Raw genomic sequence first — 12,693 nt, 5'->3', positions numbered from 1 at the left:
GGCTTTGTGAGAGTCAACTGACTTTTTCAATTTTTTTATTGAAACTACAATAGTATTTTCTGAATAGTATTCAGTACAAAAGTCTGGGGAGCAAGAAAAGGAAACTGACTTTGAGAGTCCTTGCTTTGACGAAAAGCAACAAATAAAAGCAATGTTTGCAAATTATCAAGGAGCTATGCCTAAAATAAGAGAAACACTTTGAACTTGTATTATTGATTGTGAAATACAAAAAATTATATACTTCAATGATCCTGCTAAATTAGAACTTTCAAATATATATCCTAGGCATACATAGACACAAGTGACTTTTCTTTCTACATATTTTAATAGACAGATCTCAGAGACTTCATTTGGAGTCTCTCAATCCTGATGTCTATGTTCAAGGACTTCAAGTTAAGGATATGACATAAAATCAATTTGGCTTCTGTAATAGGAGGAGGCTAAAGTAATTATCCAATCTCTTTCTAACTTACTGCTGAGCTAGATGCTTTGTTGTGACTCAGGGATTACCTGAAGTGAAAACCACCATGGAAGGAAGCCTGGGAGATGTCAATTATACCGCCAGTTCATGATGCCTCTTATCTGTAGTGGTATGATCTCAGGTGTGACGTAAATGGTCTCTCAATATTTAAGTGCCTCAGTGGCTTTGCTGCCCATCATACTGACTGTTTGTCACTTTACTTGGACTCTGTGTGGAAGCTGTTTCAGCTTGTCTGTCTCTCTGTTAATATCCTCAAATGTAACAAGGTTGACCCAATGCAAAGTAATTCCAAATAAAAATATGTGTGGGTTGTGATTTTCAAAATGTGTATCATAGATTATATAAACCATAGGTTCTGAAACTCGGTCCTCAGGACACCAAACGGTGCTTGTTTTCCAGATCTCCTCACGGAATCACAAGATAAATAATTATCTCCAGCTATAGATCTTTAAATATGTATCAGTAAGTAATGAATACACCAGTAAAACTGCTTGATTATATGGAAAAAGTGAGCTGTTTGGAGTCTGGAGGACGAAGGTTGAGAACCACTGATCTAAGCAACACTGTGCAGTAGAATGTACACCAGTAGATATGTTAATCAATGAAACTGGGTATAAAAATGTTTTAAAAAAATGTTGTTATTCTCTAAAGCTCTCTGAGTCAGATGTGGAGTTTAAAGAGTTGGTATCATAAACAGGAACCCTTTCCATCTCCTAAAGCGTATACCAGCTGTGCACACCCATAACTACTATACCTTAATAACCACCAATAGAACTATTGATTTTTATAGTCTTGTTCAACTGTCTCAAGTTTCTTTCTTTTAAATGCTACAATTTCAGAATGATATTTCTCAAATTGACTCATTACAATGATCAGTTTTGTCAGCAGTTAAAAGAGATTTACAGTCTGTGTCAAATGACAAAATCTCTTCTTTCCTTTTTTTTTTAAATTCAGTACCTAACTCCTATCTAATGAAAAGGTCCAGGGAACATTTATTAAGAAGACAGCATCAGCGGCTACAAAACTTTGGATGTCTTGATGAGAGGAGGCACTCTATTCATTATGTAAAAATGAATCTATTATTTTTAGAAAGGTGGAAAAGGGTGGTGCAGTGGCACTGCAGGGTGTTTCGGCCTATGACCTGGTGAAACATAGATAATTAAATGACTCTGTAATACTATGATAAATATAAAATGTAAAGTTGAATAACTGATTAGTTTAGCTTCTACCAATGGTTGGATTGATGCTACTGTACTTTAAGTAAGTTACTGATGGTAGAATATCCGGTGTGTGTGGTTTTGTATACTATGTCTAAGGTCCGCAAATCATTAGTGGTCCCTCCCAGGTAACCAATTATTTCCACCCCACCCAATGATTAGTGTTTCAAATATTTGCGCAGCTTTCTACATACAAGATTGTGTTAAAGTGATCAGTAATTATATCCAAAATGCTTGTGATTTTTTTGAAGGGTATTCATATATTCCATTAAGTATATTCCATACCAGATGAATGTTTACTGACAACTCTGGTTGTGTGTTCTTTGTACACTAAAATATTACACACAGAGGGCATTAAGGCACTAAACATATCACTCCAGATAGGTCCATATTCAGGTATAATAATTTAGTTTATCATTACGACTTGAGATTGTTCTTGAGTGTAACCATTTTATGTATGCTAATGAGTTTTTCATGCAGCTGTCAGGGACTGCAATGGGCTCATACTTGGACCATGCATATGCAAATATTTTTTAGGATAATTATGAAAATGAGTACCTTATGCCATGATATGGGGATAAGCTCCATTATTTTAAACAATTATTTGACATTATTTTTGCTGCCTCAATCAATATGATATGTATGAATTTTTGGGACATTCTGATTATCAAAAAAGACATTAGGTTGGAGCATACTTTATATTGTAAATATACTTATCAGAACACTCTTCTTGTTTATTCAAGCCGTCATCCAGATGATTTAAAAAACAAGTTACCTATATCTCAATTCCTATGAGTTTTGAGAAATATCTCAGAAGCTGACCTTATTGGGGTGCAACTGGAGGAGAGAAGGCAAAGATTACACTTAAGATGATACATTAGAAAGTTGTCAGACTGTTGCCTCATAAGGGCAAGAAAATTGTCCCAGTATGATATAAAGACACCCAAAGGGTTGCAGAAACCTGATATTATGATCCAGGGCGTGAGATGTGATGTAAACGTTTGGACAGAGTAGTTTTGGATAGAAACATTAGCTGATTGGTGCCTCTGATGTGGATATGGGAAAAATTAGGATAGCCCTGCCATTGCGAAGTGTGTGACGTGTCCCGAAATGTAAAAGATATTCTATATAGAACCAACATGAGAACTACACCATCCAGCAGAGATAATTTGCAGACCACCAGCAAAGGATGTTTTCACTGTCTGGGATGTACAACCTGCAAGGTGCTGATTATGTGTCTTTTCCACATCCGCAGAATGGAAAGAGAATCAGCATCACCTAACATGCCTATTGAATAATGTAATCTACTTCTTGTTATGACAGTGCAGACTAATGTATGTGGGCAGGATCACAAGGACCTTTAGGATGAGAATGAATCAACATAGGTCTGATATAAAATTGGCATATGGGAAAGGTGTCACTAATAGACCAGTGGCGTCACGCTGTTTGCAGGTTGGCCATTAACAAACTACCCTAAATATATGATTATTGACTGGGTGCCCCCACTGAGAAGAGGTGGTGAAAGGAGGTGGAGGACTTTTACTGTTTAATAAAAGAGGACAGATGGACATATGGATTGGAGACCAAGGCCCAAAAAGGCATGAATGAATATAATCACCTAAACATAAAAAAAAACAATATGGGAAGCCTGTCGGTCCTGTTAATATATCCTGGCCTTAGTAACAACAGCTGGATTTTTGTATTTTTTTTTTGGTCCATTGATGTCTCTATATATTCATTATTTCTGATTTATGGATTTACATACTTTTTTTCCATTGTGGTCCTTTAAATGTATATCGATTTTTAGTAAATATACTGTATATATATATATATATATATAAATATATATATATATTATGCTTGTTACATTTTATATTGTAATGTATCTACCATTTGATGCTTTGCATCTCCCATAGGTTTCTAATGCATATTTCTAATTCTTATTTACAGTGTAATGTCCATTTATTAATGGATTCCTGGTTGCATTCCAGTTACTTCAGGATAGTTTTCTATTCACTTTATCACCTTATTATGCATTAATAATAGTTTATATGCCCACCCTACCACACGTCACCGCTCTACACTAGCATGCAAACAGGTTTTTTTTATATAAACAGGCACTAGTACTCCCAGCACTGTTGAGAGGGGAGGAGATGGGACTTAATCATGTTAGGTATAAAGGGAGATCAAGGACACCACTCAGTATGTCTCTGTCATACCTCCTGGTGGAATGTCTTGAAGAAGTTACATATGTGATCCAAAATGTTGACTCTATGGGGTATATTTACTTAGGTCCCGATTTTAACCGAGATGCCGTTTTTTCTTCAAAGTGTCATTTCGGTAATTTACTAAGCAAAAATCTCGGCAGTGATGAGGGCATTCGTAATATTTTGGAAGTCCTTGGAAAAAATCACGAATAAATACACCATCGGTCAAATACGCCTGCAATTTGGTAGAAATCGGGAATTTACTAAAAAGTGCAAATCACAAACACTGCCGACAATAGCCAAACACTGCCGTGCAGAAATACAATTTCGTAAAAAAGTGCTAAAAAAAAACAGACCTGCTTTTTTATCCCGTGTTTGGATAGGCATGCAGGGATCCATGAGATCCGTGCATGTTTATCAGTGGGAAGGGGATGGGAAAGTGTTAATTTTTTGGAAAAAAATTGCGTGGGGTCCCCCCTCCTAAGCAAAACCAGCCTCGGGCTCTTTGAGCCGGTCCTGGTTGCAAAAATATGGGGAAAAAAATGATAGAGGTTCCCCCATATTTAAACAACCAGCACCGGGCTCTGCGCCTGGTCCTGGTTCCAAAAATACGGGGACGCTTTTTGTCCCCCGTATTTTTGGAACCAGGACCAGGCGCAGAGCCCGGTGCTGGTTGTTTAAATATGGGGAACCTCTATCATTTTTTTCCCCATATTTTTGCAACCAGGATCGGCTCAAAGAGCCCGAGGCTGGTTTTGCTTAGGACGGGGAACCCCACGCAATTTTTTTTTTATTTTAACACTGTTTTTTTTTTTAATAAAGGTGCACAATGAAGCCCAGCACAGATCTCTCAGATCCGGCCGAGATTCATTATATTAAAGTCGGCAGTGTTTTACAAGTCACTCACGTAAAACACTGCCTAAAAAAACGAATGACATCGACATCGGTAAAACCGAAAATACAGAATACGGCAGCTTAGTAAATTAGTCGTAATAAATTCAAAAAGTTGCATATTTACACTTTCAATGTCATTCGTGATTGAACTTTGACCTCAAACGGGAAAATACGAATCTTAGTAAATATACCCCTATGTATTAAAGTAGTGATATGTGTAATACAACTCTGAAGTATTGCCTGTGAGAGGGCCCAGGTGAATATGCCTTTATTCTCTTTTAATGAATATATATATATATATATATCTATTAGTGATGAGCGGGTTCGGTTCGTCGGGATCCGAACCCCCCCAAACTTCACCTTTTTTTACACAGTTCCGAGCAGACTCGGATCCTCCCGCCTTGCTTGGTTAACCCGAGCACGCCCGAACATCATCATCCTGCGGTCGGATTCTCGCAAGATTTGTATTCTATATAAGGAGCCGCGCGTCGCCGCCATTTTTCACTCATGCATTGGAGATGATCGTGAGAGGACGTGGCTGGCATCCTCTCAGTTTCTATGTTCAGTAGGCTGCAAATATCTGTGCTCAGTGTGCTGCGAATATCTGTGCTCAGTGTGCTGCAAATATCTGTGCTCAGTGTGCTGCAAGTGCAAATATCTATGTTCTCTGCCTTAAAAATGCTCCATATCAATGCTCAGTGTGCTGCAAATATCTGTGCTCAGTGTGCTAATTGCTTTATTGTGGGGACTGGGGACCAGCAGAATTATATAGTAGGAGGACAGTGCAGAGTTTTGCTGACCAGTGACCACCAGTATTATACATTCTCTGCCTGAAAAATGCTCCATATCTGTGCTGCATTGTAGTATATAGAAGGAGGACAGTGAAGAATTTTGCTGACCACCAGTATAACTATATATATAGCAGTACGGTACAGTAGTCCACTGCTCTACCTCTGTTTCGTCAAGTATACTATCCCATCCATACCTGTGGTGCATTTCAGTTTTGCACAGTTTGCTGACCACCAGTATATAATATATAGCAGTACGGTACAGTAGGCCACTGCTCTACCTACCTCTGTGTCATCAAGTATACTATCCATCCATACCTGTGGTGCATTTCAGTTTTGAACAGTTTGCTGACCACCAGTATATAATATATAGCAGTACGGTACAGTAGGCCACTGCTCTACCTACCTCTGTGTCATCAAGTATACTATCCATCCATACCTGTGGTGCATTTCAGTTTTGAACAGTTTGCTGACCACCAGTATATAATATATAGCAGTACGGTACAGTAGGCCACTGCTCTACCTAGCTCTGTGTCGTCAAGTATATTATCCATCCATACCTGTGGTGCATTTCAGTTTTGCACAGTTTGCTGACCACCAGTATAAAATATATAGCAGTACGGTACAGTAGGCCACTGCTCTACCTACCTCTGTGTCGTCAAGTATACTATCCATCCATACCTGTGGTACATTAAAGTTTTGCACAGTTTGCTGACCACCAATATATAATATATAGCAGTACGGTACAGTAGGCCACTGCTCTACCTTCCTCTGTGTCGTCAAGTATACTATCCACCCATTAGAAAAGAAAATGGGTACCAGCGCTGGCTGAATGAGGTTAGATTGATATATTATCAATAAAAAAATATATATATATAATAATAATACTACTAATAATAACAATAATATTAAATAGTAATAATAGTACGGATGGTTTGTTCTATGTAAAAAGGTAACAGTTTAATAACATATCACATATGACAATTCTAAAAAAGAAGGAATTCCTCTTGCCACTAGGTGGCAATAAAAGCTTGGATATAGCTTATCTGGACAATATTATTGAATTTCACATTCTCCAATATTGAAGTTGTCCATTCCTAAAGGCTAGGACAGCCTCCCTCTGTGCATTCACTGTACTTGGTAGATATTTACCAGGTCCCCTTGTTGGTGAGCATCAGCCTTGGGACAAGTCCTTTGTATAGCTGTAGGGGTGAAGCCAGTTAAATGAAGAAATCCAGTGATGGGAGAGAAGTCCAAATTGTGCCAAGGAGGACACGGCTTTTGCGGGCCGGTTGGGAGAACGGAGTCCAGATGGAGCATATAAATTCAAGTCCAAAATGAGAAAAAGCTCAACGCGTTTCACTGGTATAATCCAGCTTCCTCAGGAGCATAGAAACCATAAGCATAGGGTGCTCTATTTATACCCATACTAATAAGTTCATTAGAGTCACCTGTTTGGGTAATTACTAATGCATAGAGACAAACCATCCAAAATCATACAAAGGACAATCAGTCCAAAGTGCACATTAGATATCTAATCATAAATTATATTAAACTTAAAAAACGAGTATAGATACCTCATTTAAACATAAAAAGAAAATAAGATAGTGCCGATCATGTGACACATCTCGTCACATGATCGGCAGAAAGGCAGTCCTATTGGTCAACATGTGTGTCACTCAATGGTCACATGATATTTAAAAGCGTCCACGTGACGCGCGTCATCACGTCGCGTGAGCGCAACTCATGCATTTCAGTTTTGAACAGTTTGCTGACCACCAGTATATAATATATAGCAGTACGGTACAGTAGGCCACTGCTCTACCTAGCTCTGTGTCGTCAAGTATATTATCCATCCATACCTGTGGTGCATTTCAGTTTTGCACAGTTTGCTGACCACCAGTATACAATATATAGCAGTACGGTACAGTAGGCCACTGCTCTACCTACCTCTGTGTCGTCAAGTATACTATCCATCCATACCTGTGGTACATTAAAGTTTTACACAGTTTGCTGACCACCAGTATATAATATATAGCAGTACGGTACAGTAGGCCACTGCTCTACCTTCCTCTGTGTCGTCAAGTATACTATCCATCCATACCTGTGGTGCATTTAAGTTTTGCACAGTTTGTTGACCACCAGTATATAATATATAGCAGTACGGTACAGTAGGCCACTACTCTACCTACCTCTGTGTCGTCAAGTATACTATCCACCCATACCTGTGGTTCATTTCAGTTGTGCGCAGTATATATATAGTAGTAGGCCATTGCTATTGATATATTACTGGCATATAATTCCACACATTAAAAAATGGAGAACAAAAATGTGAAGGGTAAAATAGGGAAAGATCAAGATCCACTTCCACCTCGTGCTGAAGCTGCTGCCACCAGTCATGGCCGAGACGATGAAATGCCATCAACGTCTTCTGCCAATGCCGATGCCCAATGTCATAGTAGAGAGCATGTAAAATCCAAAAAAATAAAGCTCAGTAAAATGACCCAAAAATCTAAATCAAAATCGTCTGAGGAGAAGCGTAAACTTGCCAATGTGCCATTTACAACACGGAGTGGCAAGGAACGGCTGAGGGCCTGGCCTATGTTCATGGCTAGTGGTTCAGCTTCACATGAGGATGGAAGCACTCATCCTCCTGCTAGAAAACTTAAAAGAGTTAAGGTGGCAAAAGCACAGCAAAGAACTGTGCGTTCTTCTAAATCACAAATCTCCAAGGAGTGTACAATTGTGTCGGTTGCGATGCCTGACCTTCTTAACACTGGACGGGTAGAGGTGGCGCCTTCCACCATTTGCACACCCCCTGCAAGTGCTGGAAGGAGCACCCGCAGTCCAGTTCCTGATAGTCAAATTGAAGATGTCACTGTTGAAGTACACCAGGATGAGGATATAGGTGTTGCTGGCGCTGAGGAGGAAATTGACAAGGAGGATTCTGATGGTGAGTCGGTTTGTTTAAGTCAGGCACCCGGGGAGACACCTGTTGTCCATGGGACGAATATGGCCATTGACATGCCTGGTCAAAATACAAAAAAAAATCAGCTCTTCGGTGTGGAATTATTTCAACACAAATGCGGACAACAGGTGTAAAGCCGTGTGTTGCCTTTGTCAAGCTGTAATAAGTAGGGGTAAGGATGTTAACCACCTAGGAACATCCTCCCTTATACGTCACCTGGAGCGCATTCATCAGAAGTCAGTGACAAGTTCAAAAACTTTGGGTGACAGCGGAAGCAGTCCACTGACCACTAAATCCCTTCCTCTTGTAACCAAGCTCCTGCAAACCACACCAACAACTCCCTCAGTGTCAATTTCCTCCTTACACAGGAAAGCCAATAATCCTGCAGGCCATGTCACTGTCAAGTCTGACGAGTCCTCTCCTGCCTGGGATTCCTCCGATGCATCCTTGAGTGTAACGCCTACTGCTACTGGCGCTGCTGTTGTTGTTGCTGGGAGTAGATTGTCATCCCAGATGGGAAGTCGGAAGACCACTTGTACTACTTCCAGTAAGCAATTGACTGTCCAACAGTTCTTTGCGAGGAAGATGAAATATCACAGCAGTCATCCTGCTGCAAAGCGGATAACTCAGGCCTTGGCAGCCTGGGTGGTGAGAAACGTGTTTCCGGTATCCACCGTTAATTCACAGGGAACTAGAGAATTGATTGAGGTACTGTGTTCCCGGTACCAAATAACATCTAGGTTCCATTTCTCTAGGCAGGCGGTGCCGAAAATGTACACAGACGTCAGAAAAAAAGTCACCAGTGTCCTAAAAAATGCAGTTGTACCCAATGTCCACTTAACCACGGACATGTGGACAAGTGGAGCAGGGCAGACTCAGGACTATATGACTGTGACAGCCCACTCTGTAGATGTATTTCCTCCCGCAGCAAGAACAGCAGCGACGGCACCAGTAGCAGCATCTCACAAACGCCAACTCGTTCCTAGGCAGGCTACGCTTTGTATCACCGCTTTCCAAAGAGGCACACAGCTGACAACCTCTTACGGAAACTGAGGAACATAATCGCAGAATGGCTTACCCCAATTGGACTCTCCTGGGGATTTGTGTCATCAGACAGTGCCACCAATATTGTGCGTGCATTACATGTGGGCAAATTCCAGCACGTCCCATGTTTTGCACATATATTAAATTTGGTGGTGCAGAATTACTTAAAAAACGACAGGGGCATGCAAGCGATGCTGTTGGTGGCCCGAAGAATTGCGGGCCACTTTCGGCATTCAGCCACCGCGTGCCGAAGACTGGAGCACCAGCAAACAGTCCTGAACCTGCCCTGCCATCATCTGAACCAAGAGGTGGTAACGAGGAGGAATTCAACCCTCTATATGCTTCAGAGGATGGAGGAGCAGCAAAAGGCCATTCAAGCCTATACATCTGTCAACGATATAGGCAAAGGAGGGGGAATGCACATGACTCAAGCACAGTGGAGAATGATTTCAACGTTGTGCAAGGATCTGCAACCCTTTGAACTTGCCACACGAGAAGTCAGTTCAGACACTGCCAGCCTGAGTCAGGTCATTCCCCTCATCAGGCTTTTGCAGAAGAAGCTGGAGACATTGAAGGAGGAGCTAAAACAGAGCGATTCTACTAGGCATGTGGGACTTGTGGATGGAGCCCTTAATTCGCTTAACAAGGATTCACGGGTGGTCAATCTGTTGAAATCAGAGCACTACATTTTGGCCACCGTGCTCGATCCTAGATTTAAAACCTACGTTGTATCTCTCTTTCCGGCCGACACAAGTCTGCAGAGGTTCAAAGACCTGCTGGTGAGAAAATTGTCAAGTCAAGCGGAACGTGACCCATCAACAGCTCCTCCTTCACATTTTCCTTCAACTGGGGATGCCAGGAAAAGGCTAAGAATTCCGAGCCCACCCGCTGGCGGTGATGCAGGGAAGTCTGGAGTGAGTACTGACATTTGGTCCGGACTGAAGGACCTGCCAACGATTACTGACATGTCGTCTACTGTCACTACATAAGATTCTGTCACCATTGAAAGAATGGTGGAGGATTATATGAGTGACCGCATCCAAGTAGGCACGTCAGACAGTCCGTACGTATACTGGCAGGAAAAAGAGGCAATTTGGAGGCCCTTGCACAAACTGGCTTTATTTTACCTAAGTTGCCCCCCCTCCAGTGTGTACTCTGAAAGAGTTTTTAGTGCAGCAGCTCACCTTGTCAGCAATCGGCGTACAAGGTTACTTCCAGAAAATGTGGAGAAAATGATGTTCATCAAAATGAATTATAATCAATTCCTCCCTGGAGACATTCACCAGCAATTGCCTCCTGAAAGTACACAGGGACCTGAGATGGTGGATTCCAGTGGGGACGAATTAATAATCTGATGTACACAGTGAAAGGAGTGAGGAATCAGAGGAAGAGGAGGAGGTGGACATCTTGCCTCTGTAGAGACAGTTTGTGCAAGGAGAGATTGATTGCTCCTTTTTTGGTGGTGGCCCAAACCAACCAGTCATTTCAGTCACAGTCGTGTGGCAGACCCTGTTGCTGAAATGATGGGTTTGATAAAGTGTGCATGTCCTGTTAATACAACATAAGGGTGGGTGGGAGGGCCCAAGGACAATTCCATCTTGCACCTCTTTTTTCTTTTCTTTTTCTTTGCATCATGTGCTGTTTGGGGACTATTTTTGGAAGTGCCATCCTTTTCTAACACTGCAGTGCTACTCCTAGATGGGCCAGGTGTTTGTGTCGGCCACTTGGGTCGCTTAGCTTACTCACACAGCTACCTCATTGTGCCTCTTTTTTTCTTTGCATCATGTGCTGTTTGGGGACTATTTTTTTGAAGTGCCATCCTGTCTGACACTGCAGTGCCACTTCTAGATGGGCCAGGTGTTTGTGTCGGCCACTTGGGTCGCTTAGCTTAGTCACACGGCTACCTCATTGTGCCTCTTTTTTTCTTTGCATCATGTGCTGTTTGGGAACTATTTTTTTGAAGTGCCATCCTGTCTGACACTGCAGTGCCACTCCTAGATGGGCCAGATGTTTGTGTCGGCCACTTGGGTCGCTTAGCTTAGTCATCCAGCGACCTCGGTGCAAATTTTAGGACTAAAAATAATATTGTGAGGTGTGAGGTGTTCAGAATAGACTGGAAATGAGTGGAAATTATGGTTATTGAGTTTAATAATACTATGGGATCAAAATGACCCCAAATTATATGATTTAAGCTGTTTTTGAGGGTTTTTTGTAAAAAAACACCCGAATCCAAAACACACCCGAACCCGACAAAAAAATTTTCATTGAGGTTTTGCCAAAACGCGTCCGCATCCAAAACATGGCCGCGGAACCGAATCCAAAACCAAAACACAAAATCCGAAACATTTCCGGTTCACATCACTAATATATATATATATATATATATATATATATATAGTTAGGTAAAGAAGGTGGCACTCAGGCAGACGTTTGTTGCAGTTAAAACTGTGGTCAGTTTATTCCGACATGTTTCGGGGTAATCACCCCGTCCTCAGGGTCATCATGATGACCCTGAGGACGGGGTGATTACCCCGAAACATGTCGGAATAAACTGACCACAGTTTTAACTGCAACAAACGTCTGCCTGAGTGCCGCCTTCTTTACCGACCAGTGTCCAGAGGTACCTGCCTCCAGGAGGGCACCGCAGCATATACTACTTGACAAGAGTGAGTGCCGAGCACAAAGTACAAAAAAAAATAAAAAAAATATATATATATATATATATTATAGAAGAAATATAAGACCTTTCTCGCGCTAATAATGTATAAAGCTACACCTTAGGGGAAGTACCCCCTGTTAGACAGGGTACACTGGTTATGAACAATAAAGGAAAGGTTTCCCCAGGGAGCTAATGATATTCTTTGGTATGTCAAAAAGTAATTTATTTTATAAAATACAATAAAAAAAGGCTGTATCGCAATGTATCCAAAATGACAATAAATGATGTTTCATACAAATATATATGTTGGTAACAATTCATTTCAGTCACATATCAACATGATAATTCATCCTCCTTGAAGGAATGACAAAATCGCTGTCTCAACCCAACGCGTTTCGTCTTACAGACTTCATCAGGGGTTTATTATAATCAAGG

This window comes from Pseudophryne corroboree, chromosome 1 (genome assembly GCF_028390025.1).
Source record: "Pseudophryne corroboree isolate aPseCor3 chromosome 1, aPseCor3.hap2, whole genome shotgun sequence".
NCBI classification, from domain to species: Eukaryota; Metazoa; Chordata; class Amphibia; order Anura; family Myobatrachidae; genus Pseudophryne; species Pseudophryne corroboree.
This window is presented reverse-complemented; position numbering follows the sequence as displayed.